Below are 17,533 nucleotides of genomic sequence, written 5' to 3'. Positions count from 1 at the left end.
AATTAATTTGATTGGTCTAAAAGTGTGGCTGCTTATGATTGGTTGTGAATCGGAGGGCCAGTCTGTGCTGTGACACCCCATTGGTTTAAGAATGGTGTAAAGTTGGTCACCTTGCCCTTACCTCTCTATCTCACCATCTGGCCATGATGAGAAGACTATGATGAAGACACCTCTAGCTCTGTAGCCATGCTGAGAGAGGCATGTGGCCTGTTTCAATACTCCATTTCAATGGCCATGTGGTAGCAAAGCAAGCTGGACTGAAGATAAGCTGAGAGCCGCCTATGAACACCAGATGCACTGCTGCTTAGGTTGTGAGGGTATGGTTTGCCAATATTCACAGATTATTGTGATTCCTTAATATTACTGGCCATTTTTATCAATAACACATCATTAGATGTGTAGATTAACTCCTGCCTGTTTCCTTACTCTTCTAATTGCCTGAGGTTACAGATTTAAAATGGAAAGGAGGAGGAAGGGGTGAATGAAGTACCTGATAACAAAGTGCTAAGTGTAAGGGATTTACAACATTTTATTAAGGTCTACACAATGAAGAGTATAAAAGGGGAAAATAGGACCACAAAAAGACTTACATAACAAATCAAGTGTGAATGGAAATTTTCTGGATTCCATATTAAATACTCCTCTCATTTATTTCTATGAATGTCCTTGAATGCATTTATCACTATTTAGGTGCAACGATTTTCCGGGATCAGCTTTATTGATACTTTTCATAATTGAGAATATTTACACAGGCCCCCCACAGAGCCTTCTCCGTTCCCCTTAAAAAAACACACCTGTGTTGTCAGAGTTAAGTGTTTATTATATAAATAAGAATTGTGATGCTGAACCTTTCACTTGCTTAAGAGAGAAAATTAAAAACCATTTCAGTTCTTGATTAATCAACGAGCCAGAGGTGAAAGACTACCTGGGTGTTAGCACGCTTTAATCATTTGGCCATCTGGTTCGACTTAAAATAATAATTTATATTAATTATTCAAAGTCAACTGGATATGACCCCAAGAATAATGCATTATCATTAACAAGTCATTTTACTAGATAATTAAATGGTAAATCAGCTTGATTTCCTGTTGTAAACTGTCAAACATTATTAAGATTGACATGCTGTATTCTTATAAAGAGGCCATTGAATGAATTACTCTCTTCTATGGTTACCACCTTGTTGGTGGATTTGAAATCGTCAGATATGATAGATGTGGTCTTCAGGTTAGGTCAGCACTTCATAGGCACTGGAGAGGTTGGACTGCTTTTTAACACATCACATCAGCCATTGATAACACTAAAGGCAACAGAACAGCACAACTAGTTTTGTTTTAAATGTCAACATACAGAACATTTGCTAAGATTGTTTCCAGATGATTTACGTTGAAGAATAAGTCTATATTTAGTTATGGTTTTTAATTTATTGAAATTACTTGATGTTATCAATCTGAAGTTTTTTTGGAAGAAATAAGTGGATAGGACTGGCAAGTTTTTTTGGGTTGAATGGCCTGTTCTCGTCCAGATGTTCTAAATGCAGTGTTATTGAACATCAGTGTTGTCCAGTTGTAATTGCCGACCCTTTGCCCAGGCCGGCCACTACACTACCAAGACTTATTCCTTGGATCACCTGAGGTTTCTTGCTCTAATAACAAGCGGTACTCCTTACAAGTTGTCTTATTTTTTTACGACATGAAGAAATAACCAGAAAACAGTAACAGATATGTACAATCAAACACGGATATATTATAAAATGAAAAGACAGACAAATATTAATAATATACATAAACAGGTAGCCCCCAGGTTACGAACATCCAACCTACGGTCCATAGTCACCGGGGCCACAGTTATCACTCATGTGCAGGACGGAGGCTTGATGGGGCGGTTCGCTGCCCGCCCTCTACGCCGCCGCAGCTACTGCTCCTGACGGGACACAAACTGGATGGAGCGGAGGGGGGCGTTTCACTGCCCGCCCACCACACATGGCTGCCCCATTCGTTCTCAGTGGGCGGCTGATGATTCTGCAAGCGGTGACTCGGTTGTGGCTGAACGAAGGCCATTGAGGGTGAACAGGGTGGTGGGGGGTAGCATTGTAGTGTGCCTCGGGTGGCTGCCTGTTGAATGGGGGTGGTGGTGGGCGATTCAGTACCCGCCTTTGGCCACACCGTGTTTGTTCTCGGTGGGCAGGCACTGCAGGCAGCATATTGTAGTGGAGGTGACTGTGTGGTGGGCGGGTGGTGAACGCCCCCTCACCACCCCCAGTCATTCTCAGTTGCAAGCCTGCTTGTTCTTTACGCACATAGCAGGAAGTTGTCTCTTGTCAGTACATCAGACGTGTTGACGGCGGGTGCCTTCCTGCTGTGATAGCGTGTACAGTGCTGTGCAGAAGAGCTCATCTTAACCTTTTTGTCTTCACCTTTCAACAATGTCTCTGAAACACAAATCTGATGCAAGTGCTGGTGATACAGTAAAGAAGAGAAAAAACATCACTATGGAAAATCAAGTAGAAATAATAAAAAGGTCAGAGAGAGGTGAAACTCATTCATTGGCAGAGCACTTGGTTACAGTCGGTCAACAATAGCATTTATTAAAATAATGTACCTGTTCTGAGTTACATACAAATTCAACTTAAGAACAGACCTACAGACCCTATCTTGTATGTAACCAGGGTACTGCCTGTATATATATATATATATATATATATATATATATATATCGTGTCACGCATGGGCGTCAGAGGACTCGTCTACGGGCCAGGGAAAGGTAAACAATAACCCGCCGAGACGAGAGGGGGCTACCGCTGACCTTGTCCTGTTCTTCCTCTTCTCCCACAGCTCCGAAAAGCCGCCTGGCAAGGGCACTTAACGCTGTCCGGTATAAAGGAAGCACCGACAAAGAGAAAGGCGGCTTCTGCCGGGATACTGGAACGAGCTACACGCCAGAGCCCGTGACGTTTTGGGAGGACTGATTCTTGAGAAGGAAGTCCCTGTACACAAGAGCGCTGAAGCGCTATTTTCATTCTTTGCTTATTTTGTTTGTTCATCTCGCGACGATTAAACGGGACCACCCGGTTGGTGTCCCAATGTCCCAACTGTTTCCAGTCTGTCCTTCCACCGCCCGACCACACATATATATATATATATATATATATATATATATATATATATATATATATATATATATATATATATATATATATATATATATATATATATATATATTGTGGCACCCGGCCGGGGCGAGAGCCCGGCCAGGACGCCCAGGAGGACCAGAGGAGGGCCAGGTGGTTTCCCACTTCCAGACCATCATCTGCCACATCCGGCCAAGGCAGGAGCCCGGGCGGGACGCCCAGGAGGACCGGATGAGGGCTTGTACCTCCACCAGACCACGAGTGGGTGCCCGCCCTGGTTACGTTGGTGGCCTCGGGTAGGGGGCATGGAAGCCCAGCCCTGTAGGGGCCCGTGGCCACAGCCAGGCGGTGCCCCGCTGCCTGAACAGCCCTGGAGCCCAGCACTTCCGCCACACCAGGAAGTGCTGGGGGGAAGACGACAGGGGACGGGTGCGCAGCCGGCACTTCCGCCTCACAAGGGCATGTCTGTGGAGGAGTTCCGGGAAGCAGCTGGAGCCCATCCGGGTTCCCATAAAAGGGGCCGCCTCCCTCCAGTCATGGGCGAGAGTCGGGAGGAAGCAAGACGGAGCTGGAGTGAGGACTGGAGGCGGCCAGGAAAGAAAGGCAAAAGGACTGTGTGGCCTGGACTTTGGGGGATCGGTGCTGGAGGCACTGGGGTGTGATTGCACGGTAAACTTGTAAATATTAGTATAAATAAACGGTGTGTGGTGAAATTATGATGTCAGTCTGTCTGTGTCCGGGCCAGCGTTCACAATATATATATATATATATATATATATATATATATATATATGGGCGTGCAAAACATCACTATCCCAAAAACACCAGTGCCTAATTACTATACAAGAACACGAATATACAAATATTTACATTGACCCTCCCTTGCCCATAAACAATAAACAAAAACACGGAACACAAATACAAACACAGCAATTGAAAATGTGGTGAAAAATGAGTCCAAAATAAAGTCCGGCAGTATTGAAACTGACTGTGGTGTTATTGTGCTCCTTCCCGACAACAAAACGATCTCACCATGAAAAGTCCTGGCAATGGCTGTTATGAATCTGAACCACAGGGTTACTCGGCTCTGGCTGTCGTGATGTAGAATCGGATGTTGAAAAAAGCAAGCAGTGGGCTAAAGCAATGATCGGCACTGATGAGTTGATAAATGGATGGTTAAATTGTCTTCTTTTCCTCTCAATTTGTTTCCTCTCTCTCTCTCTCGCCTTCGCTCCTCTTTTTTAAATGTCCCGGATGTAACTGGTGGATCCAACAGGTGATTTCTGTCTCGAGGCTGCGGTCTCTCAACATCATCCTTCCCCTCTGCACTTACGGGGACAACATTTACTGACGCACATATAACAGACAGTAAACGGGATGATGAAAACAAAACGAACTCAGCACAAACATAGAACATACTATTATTATGTAGCCCCGCTACACAGTATTGAAATACAGATACTTTTTTTTACTGTACTTGATTATGTTTTGATAATATGTTTACTTTATTTTTATTTATTGACAATTTTAAACTCGAGCATAAAATTTTCTGTCCACTTTCAGTTTTACTGAATTATAATTTACTCCGACATGCAGTATTGTCAGAAGTAAAGACAGTGTTTTGGGGCACCCCTGAGGCAAACTCTGTATAGTTGAATGCATTAATTTCAAAAATAGATGTATGAAACTACACAAAATAGTCTTCTCAGACATGAGCCCTTATCGAGACTGTCCAAGATGGCGGGTCTTACAGTCATATGACAGCTGGGCAGGAAGAAGTGGGTCCAAGTGGATGGACGCCGGAGATGACATTGGTGGAGGAGAGCTGTCAATCTTCTGGTCTGCAGAGGGAAGAAGAGAGAGAATTATATCACACAGTGCCACCCTCTGGATTAGTGGAGAATTACTGTCTGCCACGAGCACATGCGGGACATCAGATCTGTCACTTTTCTCACATTTTACTAGGTTGCAGCCTTCTGTTAAAACTGTTTAAATGTATTTTTCTCCACATTAAGTGGAGTCAATGGTTCTGACGAGGGACTGAGCGAGGAGTCTGAGTGTCTGGGCTTTCAAGTGTCCTGATAAAAACCAACACCCAGGCCTTTAATGACCTCTTAGGCACGGCCATCAGCAGTGTGTCTGTCTGCGGAGGGAGTATTGACCTCGTCAAGAGGTTTACTTACCTCGGCAGTGACATTCATTTGTCTTGTGACTCTTCCTATGAAGTCAGTAGACAGACTGGGAAAGCATGGGGGGTCATTAGGTCACTGGAAAGTGGTGTGTGGCACTCCCTACATTTCTGAAGGGTCCTGGGGCCTCATGCATAACGCCGTGCGTAGAATTCGCACTATAACATAACGTAAGCACAAAAGCCGAAATGTGCTTATGCACAGAAAAATCCAGATGCAGGAATCTGTGCGTTCGGCAACTTCCGCGTTCTTCCGCTAAATATATCCGGTCAGCGTGAAAAGTAACGCTCGTGCACACACCTGCTGTCCTGCCCCATCTCCTCCCAGAATTACGCCTCTTTGAATATGAAAATCAATATAAATCGCCCTTAAGTATTCTGTGAAAAGACAATGGGAAAAGCACGGGGGAAAATATAAGAATTTCAGCGAATACCAAGTGGAGGCAAAGGAAAAACATACTATTTGTTCAAATAAACCGTGGTATAATCAACAAAAAGAAGTTGATCAAATGACATAGCGTGTTGGAGAAACTTGAAAGCTCACGTTCACAAAGTCGCACAGTGCCAGAAATAAAAAAGAAGCCACATATCAAAGTCGCCGTGAAAAGGTGAGTCGTAAGCCCACTGTCTGAGTGTCACATGAAGCTTATTAGGGTACAGAGAAAAAGAAAAGGCACACGGTGGGGGATAAGCACAAAATGTCAACTTCAATCTCGACATTTCCACTTTAATCACGTAGTTTATTTTGTCATTAAAGTAGAACATCATAAACTTCATCTTAAAATCGTTTAATTAACTAGTTTCTCAATTCACATTGTAAGTAAAGTAGAACATTAAATGCTTTCTTTTGTATTTGATCTTCTATGTGCTCTATGTGTGTGAATCACTACTTGCTTCTTAAACTGGCTCTCTTCCTCCAACTGGACACAGAATCCATTACATTCGTGATATTACAACTCTCTGAATAACTAAAATACTGAGATGTATATGTGATATCATTTTCATGATGATAGGAGTTAAAGCACGTTATTAAACATAGAAAAACGGTGGCGCAGTGATTGTGCGCGACCTCCGATGAAATAATTTATTGCAGCAGTACTCAGGGGCGGCTCTAGGCTTGTGGTGGCCCTGGGCAGAGTAAGAATCGGTGGCTCCTTCACCCGCCAATGTCAGTATGGTATCTTATGCACGGTGGATGGCTACGTCCGTTGAGAACACTGCATTGCCGCCTCGTGCTCATGACACAAGCGTTTAACTTTTGTCGAAATTTGCCGCTGCGTTTTTAGCTGTGTCGTTATTTCCTCTTTCTGTTTTATAATCAATATATATTGGCGTGGCCCTATGCAGGTGCACAGTTTGCACATGCCTAAGGCCGCCCCTGCAGTACTGCAGTTCAAATGTGCTAACCTCCAATTCCTGTCCTTCCTTTTCTTTCTCCAAGTAACGAATCGCCACACAATTAGCTTTGTAATGGATGTTAAGCCATCTGTAAGCTTAGCGCCGATTCTTCAAAACTTTTAAGGAACATTGAAATATCTTCGTAGTACATGGTTAATTATTCTATCCTTCATGCCAGTCCCAGTGAAGCATACAGTGCGTTGCAGGAACAATCCATGAGCGGAGCGCCAGATCCTTGCTAGCGTAGCAACACCGTGTCCTTTAATTATTAACAATATAGATTATTTAAATGAAGTTAAAGTTTTATCTGTATAATATAATAAACATGCTGCATTTCATCTTAAAAATTATATTGTCATCATATAATAGTATTCATAATAACTATTCATGGTGGCTCTAAAATCCGTACTGACCCCTACTCCCTTTTTTTGTTTCTTTTTCCGGTTTCTTTGTGGTGGTGGCCTGCGCCACCTCCACCTACTCAAAGCTTCATGATGCTCCAACAATGATGGATGGATTAAAAGACAGAAGTCTACGTGACCATCATCATCATCAAGTCCTTCCGTGAGAACCCTAAATCCAAAGAGGACTGTTTCATTTATGTTAGGTAGAATGCCCAGAGGGACTGGGCGGTCTCATGGTCTGGAATCCTTACAGATTTTATTTTTCTCCAGCCGTCTGGAGTTTTTTTGTTTTTTCTGTCCCCACTGGCCATTGAACCTTACTCTTATTCGATGTTAATTAATCTTGATTTATTTTGTTTTCTTATTGTGTCTTTTATTTTTCTATTCTTTATTATGTAAAGCACTTTGAGCTACTGTTTGTATGAAAATGTGCTATATAAATAAATGTTGTTGTTGTTATTGATATGTAAATACATGCTTTATAAAGTGCCGCAGGTCGTGTAATATTATAACTGTAGTGCAAGTCTACAGTGAGGTGATTGTACTTATAAGTCCAGACAGTTCTACAAGGAGCACTTGATGGACTGATTGAGTGCATTTAGAGCTCTTGGGATGAAACTCTTTCTGAACCGCGAGGTCCGTACAGGAAAGGCTCTGAAGAGTATGCCGTGTGAGAAGCAGTTCAAATAGGATGCATGGCTGAGGCAGCGTGTGCTTGATGCTGTATACCGATAATTCTCTTTCCGATCAGCTGCTCCGAGTGGTGCAGTGAGAGTAACATGGAAAAAGATGATCCGCTGTGGCAACCCCTAACGGGAGCAGCTGAAAGAAGAAGAAGGTGCAGTGAGAGTAACAACGCTAAAGCAGCTATGGTATTTAGAATAGTTTGACCATTCCGTGGACCATTATATTGTTACTGGTTAATTACAATCAGATGCATTAAACTAATAAACAATATTAATTTCAGCGTATTTATAAAGCCACATCAGGAAAAGAAAGGATAACCACACAGGAACAGTAGCACTGCTTTGACGCTGGATGCCACCAGTCTGCAAAACCGACCGGAGAACTTGCGTACGACAGGGTATGAGGTACCGTGGAAATGTGCATGGCTTTACACTAAGTTTAGGTTTTATACATTGCGATTTGAGCGTGGAAACATTCTTACGCAACATTTCTGTGCGTACGCACGGTTTATACATGAGGCCCCTGGTGATTCCTGTTTTGCTATATGGTTGTGAGAAATGGACGCTATCCAGTGACCTGAGATGAAGACTGGACTCCTTCTGTTCTGTGTCTCTTTGAAAAATCCATGGGTACCACTGGTTTGACTTTGTGTTTAATGAGCGATTGCTCATGGTGTCCCGAATGAGGTACATTACCTGCATTGTGAGGAAGCGTCAGTTACCATACTACGGCCATGTGGCGTGATTCTCTCACAGGATCCTTATTGTTGAGGGCCCGAGTGGCTGGATCAAGCCAAGGGGTCGTCCATGTAACACCTGGCTAAGGTAGATCTGGACTGGGACTGGACCGTGTGTCTGCCTGAGGGGCTGCCAACCAGAATCCCGAGCTGTTTTGTCGTGCGGTATGTGCGGCTATGCACTGTACCAGTGCATGCTCCAAAACATGACCTGACCTGACCACATCAAGGAATGCTCCATACCTCAGAATGACAAAGCAAAAAAAAGGATTTTCAAATGTTTAACAATACAGATTTAAATTAAAAAACTGAAATATCACATTGATACAAGCAATCAGACTTTTTTGCTATGACACTTGACATCTGGCTCAGCTCCATCCCATAGTATAGAATGGAGTGGGAAAAGTAGATCCTGGAGGGCCGCAGTGGGTGCAGATTTTTGTTCCAACCCAATTGCTTAATAAGAAGCACTTATCGCTCAAGTTACACTTCTTTTTAGTTGTCTCGCTTGTTAAGATTTTGAACCCTTATTGCTTATTTTAGTCTTAAACAGCTGTGTCCTTTGTTTTTAATCGCTCCTTATTAACAATAAGATACAAATGACAAAAGAAACCAGCAGTTCCCCATTTAGCTTTTTTCCATTTACACCCGTGTGTATTTATCGCGCACTAATTGGTTTAATTAAATACTTGGAAGGTAAGTGAAGAGAAAAAAGCGAAGGACTGAGAATTACTCATCCATTTAAGGCCACAAATCATGACATGGTAGAGTTAAAGCACTAATTAAGCAATTAAATTAAATTATTGGCAAGGATCATTTTCTAATTAAGCAACTGGGTTGGAACAAAAACCTGCAGCCTCCAGGACTGACTTTGCCCTCTCCTGGTATAGAACATCATTGAGATGTTTCTACACCTCATTTGGAGTCCACGTGAGCTAAACTTAATTGATTGAACTGATTAGGAGAGGCGCACACCTGTCTATAGAAGGTGCCACTGCTGAGCCAAAACCAAGCCATGAGGTAACTGCCTGCAGAGTTTAGAGACAGGATTTTGTTGAGGCACAGATCAGGAGATGACTCCAAAACAATTCCTGCAGCATTGAACACTGAGAGTTAATGATGAGCTTTGAGAGTTAAAGATGTTAAGATTTAAATTGGACGTGACAAGGATGGACAGGATTAGGAATGAGTACACTAGAGGGTCAGCTCAGGTTGAGCGGTTTGGAGACAAAGTCAGAGAGGTGAGATTGCGTTGGTTTGGCCATGTGCAGGAAAGAGTTGCTGAGTAATTGGGAGAAGGATGCTAAGGATAGAGCTGCCTGGGAAGAGGAGAAGATGAAGGCCTAAGAGAAGGTTTATGGATGTGGCGAGAGAGGACATGCAGGTGATGGGTGTGACAGAACAAGATGACGAGGACAGGAAGATATGGAAGAGGATGATCCGCTGTGGCAACCGCTAATGGGAAGAAGAAGAAGACCGAACGTTCCCAAGAGCAAGGGCACCTTCGTAACTCTTTAAAAGAATGATTTTGGACCAACCACGACTCTTCCAAGAGCTGCTCAGCTCAACCGATCAAACATTGGAGAAGGGTCATGATGAAAGAGAGGTGACCGAGAACCTAATGGTCATTCTGGCTGAGCTCCAGAGAGCCCGTGTGTAAATGGAAGTAGATATCATTGCAACACTCAACCCATCTGGACCTTACAACAGAGAGAGCCAGACAAAAGCCTCTTCTTAGTAAAAAACACATGGAAGCTCACTTGGAGTTTGCAAAAGGACTCTCAGACTGTAAGAAGAAAGATTCTCTGGTCTGATGAAACCAAGATTAGCATCCTGTCTGGAGAAACCAGGCACCGCTCATTTTAACGGTGAAGCATGGTGGTGGAAACATTATTCTGTGTTCTTGGAGTTTGTTAGGCTAGAGAGGGTTAACGGAAAGCTGAATTAGGCAAAATACAGAGATCCCCTTAATAAAAACCTGCTTCAGAACACTCTAGACCTTTCTCTTTCAAACTGGACAATGACCCTAAACACTAAGGGAAGACAACAGAGCAGTGGATTGAAGTCAACTTTGCAAATGTTCTTGAGTGGCCTAGCCAGAGCACGGGCTTGAACCCAATCAAACATCTCTGGAGAGGCCTGGAAATAACTGTCCATCTCTGCTCAATCTAACCGAGCCTGCAGGGATCTTCCAGGAAGAATGGCAAAAAACACAAACGTAAATCCAAGGTGTGCAATGGTTATTATGTCAGATTAAAGAAGACTCCAGGCTGGAATCCCTGCCAAAGGGGCTTCAACCAAGTACTGATTAAAGGGGTCTGACTACTTATTACTTTTTGACGTTTCTTCCCAAACCCTATTACGAAAAGAACAAAAAGGTTAATTGGTACCATTTGTGTTAGGTGCGTGTCTGATCAGGTAACACGATAAAACATCAGCATGGTCCAAAATTCCTAATGAATGTTTCCAGAGATTTTCTGAATCCGTACATTGAGGAATGTGTGCTATTGTGTAGGTAAGTGGGCCTGAACCAGTACTAGACAGGTGGTGCTAATATAATGGCATCTGAGTGTATTGTGGACAATAGCTTTTGAAAAACATGCATCATACCTGGTCTTTTTTTGATATACTGTTTAGTACTTGCATATATGTCAGGTCTTGAAACCCGAAAAATCAATCAAAAACTCAAACCCCGACTTATACATCCGTTCAAAAATACACTTAATTTTTTTTTTATTTTTAACATCTTCTTGCCTCCTCCAATCTCGTACGAGTTTCTCAGACATATCGAATTTTGTTGCAGCAGTACAGTTATCAATTTCTTTCGCCACTTCAAGAACTTAATTTAAAACCAGCTTCATTTTTTCTTCTGATCGAGCGCTCCATCGTAGATAAGGGATGCTCTTACGATAAAGGTGTATGAGGGTGTGAGATACAAAAAACACAAAACAGTGCAAATGTTGCTTCGGGTATTACCGTGTGGTCACATTGGCAGAATATATATAAAAAAAGGGCGTGTACTCCGTGGTTACTCTCTCAGGTGGGCTTTAGATTGTCGTGATCTCTGGACCAATAGCGTGAGTTTTTTTCTGTATTGGACTTATACGACCAACATTATAAAATGCCGGAAATTATACTGTAAAATCATGCCCCGAATTATCCGCAGGAGAACTTAAACGTGAGAATATGCAGTAATCTGTTGTCTTCTTCAGTGATCAGACAGATGCAAATTAATTAATTAATGAAATGAAAGCTGCCATCCATTTGTGTCGGACAATCTTTTCATGGGCTCAATTGAGATATTTGATATAACGTGAGAGGGGGCGCTGTTGCTAACATTCTCCTTCTCTCTCCGCAGCTCTGAGAAACCACCCAGTGATGGCACTTAGAGCCGCCCCTTCTGGTCCGTGTGATATAATAAGCCTGGCTGTCTGGAAGGAGGAGCCTTTTGCAAACAGAGTGACCCACCCGCCAGATGAGGCTCCAGCAGTTGACCCTCAGTTCTGCGGCAAAGAGCCAAATACATTTTGTTGTTACCTGCCCAAGGGGGCTGCTTGTATAGACACCATTTGGCGTGATTTGTTGTTGGACTTCTTTTAATTGAACGGGATGACCTGGTTGGTGTCCCAACTATTCATCCTCTCCGCGACCTGACATTCCTGCACCCGGCCATAAAGTTAAAACAACGAAAATTGAGACTTCACCTGTTATTCTATTTCTTCAAGTAAACTGCAGATGCTGAAACTACTTTCAATATTTTTGGTTTACAAAGTAGTTCTAAGACATTAGCAACCTCATTATTTCAAATAATTATTTTAGTAGCAAATTGCTTGCCTCTATAAACATATTTAACACATAATTGATCATTAAAGCATTAACTTAATAAATGTTGCAAAACCAATCAATTCATGTTTACATTAGATTACTGTTGTTAATTCCCTTTAGGCATAAACAGCATTACGTATACTAAGATCAATTCAGAACAAAACTGATAATGTGCAAACAAGAATGGAGAATGGCTTCACATTCTATAGGCATTTGACGCCTTTTATCATATGAATGCTGAGTGGATGGAGCCTTTGCTCATTTAGGAAAACCTGAGTATGTGAATTCTTTCATTTTAAAGAGTGAGAAACTTTTACATGTTGTAATTCAGAATGAAACAGTTTACTGATACATTTTAGTTAAGTACCTTGGCTAATCGTGAAAATGAATTTTCTGTTCCACTTTAATAGTCATGTAAAATGAACATTTTATTTTGATACTGTGACCTAATGGACAGAACTGTACAAGCCACTTTGAAATGTAAGGGCATCAACCAGGTGTCTCCATTTACTTGTAGAAAATAAGAAGAACAAATGGTGCTCAGTGGCACCAAAAACAGAAAATCACAGCATGTCAACAGAAAATGATTTCCTCTTATTGCGGTTCTGGGTTCTCATTGCAGCTTGCTCCAGGTTAAGTTCAGGTCCAAAAACCAGATGTCATCCTCTGGGGACCGTCGGGTTTTTATAGACCCTCGGTAATTGCATCAGTTGCCCTCCTCCTGGTGGCTTCTCCAAGTCGGAAAGGAAAGGAAGAAACCATTAGCATGAGTGCCAACCCTCGTCCCATCATTGTACCATTTACTTCAGCAGAGCCAGGAAGGTGATCCCCAGGCGTACATGTGTGACGACATTTATTAAACAAAGGAGACTTGCAGTGAATTTTTATAATTATTTCATTTATTATAAGTACAGTGGATTCAGAAAGTATTTGGACCCCTTCACGTTCTTTTATCATTGTGTTGTAGATTTCATAATAAATTGATAAATGCAGCTTTTTTGTCCATCAGTCCACAATTTGTAACCCTTAATGACAAATGAAAACAAGTTTTCAGGAAGATCTGTAAAATTAAATTTATTAAAAATGAAAAGCTGAAATCTCACATTCAGTATTCAGACCCTATGCAATGGCACTCCAAATTGTGCTCAGGTGCGTCCTGTTTGCTTTATTTCTCCTTTCTAGAACTTGATTGCAGACCACCTGAGGTAAATTAAATTGACTGGATATTGTTTGGAATGGCACACGTATACCTGTTGTCACACATGTGCGATTTGGAGGCAACTAGAGGGACTAAATATTAGTAGTACCACACCAGACCAAGTTGTGATGAGCTGCACAAACTTTCTCTCTCCATCCTTTGCAGATTATCCACGGGAAATCCCACAAGGTGCTGGCACTATTGATGACGTCGCTTCCGGTGTCAGTGCTATTGATGACATCACTTCCAGTGTATAACCTATGGACAAAGAGCCTTCCGGTTCGGGCCCTATTAATGACGTCACGCCCGGGTCCGAACCTATGGAAGAGGACCCTTCCGCCCTTGACGACTTAATTTCCCTTTCTGGCCTTTAAAGCCACCATACTCATCTAAACTAGTCAGTTCTGTTTTGGACTCAAACCTGTGAACATCTCATAAAATTAGCCAATTTTCAGCCAGGGCACAATATATGGGTGGCTGCCCCAAACCTTTTTCAATGTCTCTGGACTGTTATTGTGACACTGTGTATGAAGGTCAACAATTCACACTGCAAGCCATGAAGTCCAAGGAACATTCTGTGTGCACTGTAATCAAATTGTGGGGAGACAGAGATCAGGTTTTACTTTTGGTCTGTGTCTCCTTCTGTCCATCTCTGTGTGATATACTGGGTCAGCGGCTCCTAAAGAATGGCCGGTGTTTTAAATCATCCATTGGGCATGGCAGTCTCCTTGGGCACGCTTGCACTGCTGTGGGGAGTTGATTAGGTAATTGGGGTGAATCGCACCTGCACATGAGGGCGCGATTGTTCTCGATTGTTTCATCCGCTTCCAGAGGTGTGTGATAGAGATGAGCTGTATAAGTACAAGCTGGCACAGAAAGAGAAAAGAGGGAAATGAAAGGAGGGAAACAATGGAAATAGAGGCAGAGAGCGAGAGCAACATTGGGAAAGAGAGAGAATGACCCTGCTTGCTAGTGTGAGAGAAGGCAGCGTGGATAGTGGTCCTGCGACGGAGAGAACGATCGGTGCTCGAGGGACTGATCGTCCCCACTGATGTTTCAGGGGCTTTCTTTCTATTTGTGCCAAAAAAGATATGAAGCTTTGAAGCCTCAGCCCCGGTATGAACAGCGACATCTGGTGATTAACTGAAGTCAAGGTAAGCTCTCAAGAGCGTAAGTGAAGCAGCACTCACTGTTTCAGTCTCAAGTCACCAGCAAAAGGTCAGAAATGTCTCTGTTCATTTTATTGTGTTATGGTCCTTGTCCATTTATACCATTTAACTTTTAAATCTCTCTCTCCTCACAATCCAACATTGTTGCATGAGAATGAGGCATTTTATATAGGCTACCTGTTATTTTAGCCCCAAAGCTGTCAAACCGACAAAACGCTGTTAAACCAATAAAGCGCATTGTGAATTACTGATGACATTTCAAACGTCACAGGTCACGTGACAGCAGTGTTATGACCCAAGTTCCGACACAGTTATTTGACTCACTACGCATCAGATTGACTGACGCAAGCTTCGACACTTCCGTATCATTTTCCCATCTCTAGGAGAGTGTGAGCAATCAGGGTGGTGTCTTTTCCAGGAATCCCAGGGACGAATATGTGTGCCAGAAGGAAGTTGAGAGGACAACAGACCCCGAGCGGTCTGGCAGACGCTGACAGAGGCAGTGAAGACGGGGGTCGGAATGCAAAATGCCATGGCTGCTGAAGTCTCCGCCAGCTGAGCGAGCAATGGGTGAGCTGGGGAGACTTTGAAGGAATTGTTCTTGGCTTGTTGGTCCCATTGATGGTTTGCTGTTTATTCTTGTTTTTAGCCTGGTGTTAAACTCTGGTATTTTCATTGTTTTTTATGGATTATTTATGTATGAACTTTGAAAACTGCACTACTTATTTGGACACTGTTTAGTTTAGATTTTTTTTTTTTATAAAAGCACACTTTACACCTTCCCCTTGCTCTAAGTGTGACTTGTCCTCATTGCACAGCTAATTCAGTTACATTACTGATGGTGTTGGGTACAAGCGGCTCCCAATCCGGAAGAGAGAACATGGAGCAGGACCTGCACCCTCACACTCTGATCTTCTCGGTCATGAACTACTAGATGCCTAGGGCTCAAGGTCATGTCAGGGCTAAGTTGGCACAGCCCATTATTCACAATGGGGTCTTTTTAGATTGAATTGATTATTCATTGTCATATTTAACAGTTTTTTACAACAATGAGAACACTGAAGGGCTGCATCTAAGGTTGACAGTTTTCTGCAAAACTATAAAGATTGCAAGTAATTTAAAAAATACATTGGGTTTTTGATTTAGTGAGATAAAAAGCAATCTCTGGAATTGTACAGCATTAAGTTATATATTTACATCTTTCTAAAAGAAAAAAGCGGAGGTTGTAACTTTTGACATTGTTTGTTCCCTGCAGGAAGCAATACAATATGGCATTCTCTCTAATTGCGCATGCTGATTTATACTACAGTGATAAGAAATCCTCTCAGTTGTCTAAAACTCTGCATGATATTGCTAATTTGCTTTACTGTTCCTCATGGGTATTGTATAATAAAAGAAAATTCTCCCTATTTTGATCATTATGTTGCAGAATGTAATTGCATATAGGAAGGAGTTAACAAGATAACTCAGGCTAAGAAGGAACAAAAAATAACAAGAAAACACAAACATAGTAAACTTCCATTCTTGTTGATTTTTGCATCTTGATTCAAATCAGTCCAGCCCATAATGAGAAAGAGAGGAAAGAAACATACTTAAAAAGGTTAGTCTGACATAGAAGCTCCAGAAGCTAAGGCCTAACAGACGCCTCCTCCCTCTGGTTTTGACTCCCAGTTCATAGATTTGTGCAAATTCATCTTCATTTGTAGCTGGGTTATGTCCTTTGACTTTCTGGCCGATTATGAGCAATGCCCTCCATTAATACTGGCACCCTTGGTAAATAAAAGCAAAATGAGCTGTTAAAAAAGTCTTAATTGTTTATCCTTTTCCATCTTTCATCCAAAATATTGACAAAAATCTAACCTTTAATTGATGTGGTCATGTGCATGCTCATAGCAGACAGATTCAGGATTCTTCTGATTGAAATTACCTGCCGCTCCAGAGGTTGGCACCGGTGTTCTAATGCCTTTTCTCTTCCTAACCTCTGCAGACCAAATGATTGACAGCTGTAACATCTCTGACATCACTTCTAGCGTCAGCCCACCTGGACCTGCCTCTTCCTGCCGGAAGGACATAGAATTGGAAAATTCAGTCACTTTAAAAACAATTCACTTCGGAAGTCACATCTGAAAAGTCATTTTTGCAATTACTGCTCATTTTCTTGTTTATGCTGATTTCCAGCTATACGGGGGTCACCAGAGTGCTGATGGCATGCCGCGTCTCATAATATTGACTTCTAAATGAAACATTATTATATATGCTTTAAACTAGTAATTCATATTTAATGAAACTTTCACGATTTTGTCTGCACGATTTTGTCAGTGCGATTTTGATGCCACATTTTAATCAGCGCTATTTTGTCGGCGCTCAAATGTCTATCGCGCAAATTTCAGGGCCCCACAGGTCACCACCACAGAAAACCGGGAAAAGAAAAAGAAGAGGGAGTAGGGGTTAGTATGGATTTTAGAGCCGCCATGAATAGTTATGATAATAAATTGAATATACAGAGTATCAGGATTAAATTACAATGAAGTTATGAGAAGGCCATGTTAAAGTATTGCACTATGCAGTGTATTTCAAGCCTGTGTGGTCATCCGAGGAGATCATCACATTGAACAACAACACACCCATCAACAAGAGGAGAAATGAATTGCAAGACATCACCTTTGAGACCAAATTACTGTGTCTGGTGGGGCAATTCCCTTGCCCATCATCTCCCCAGATTTGCCTTTTCGGAAATGGCCTCCTCTCCCACAAGCATACACACAGGACTGGGAGTGACAGAGATGGACAAATGGATGGAC

The sequence above is a fragment of the Polypterus senegalus genome, chromosome 15, assembly GCF_016835505.1.
Source record: "Polypterus senegalus isolate Bchr_013 chromosome 15, ASM1683550v1, whole genome shotgun sequence".
NCBI lineage: Eukaryota > Metazoa > Chordata > Cladistia > Polypteriformes > Polypteridae > Polypterus > Polypterus senegalus.
Note: the sequence above shows the minus strand (reverse complement) of the source record.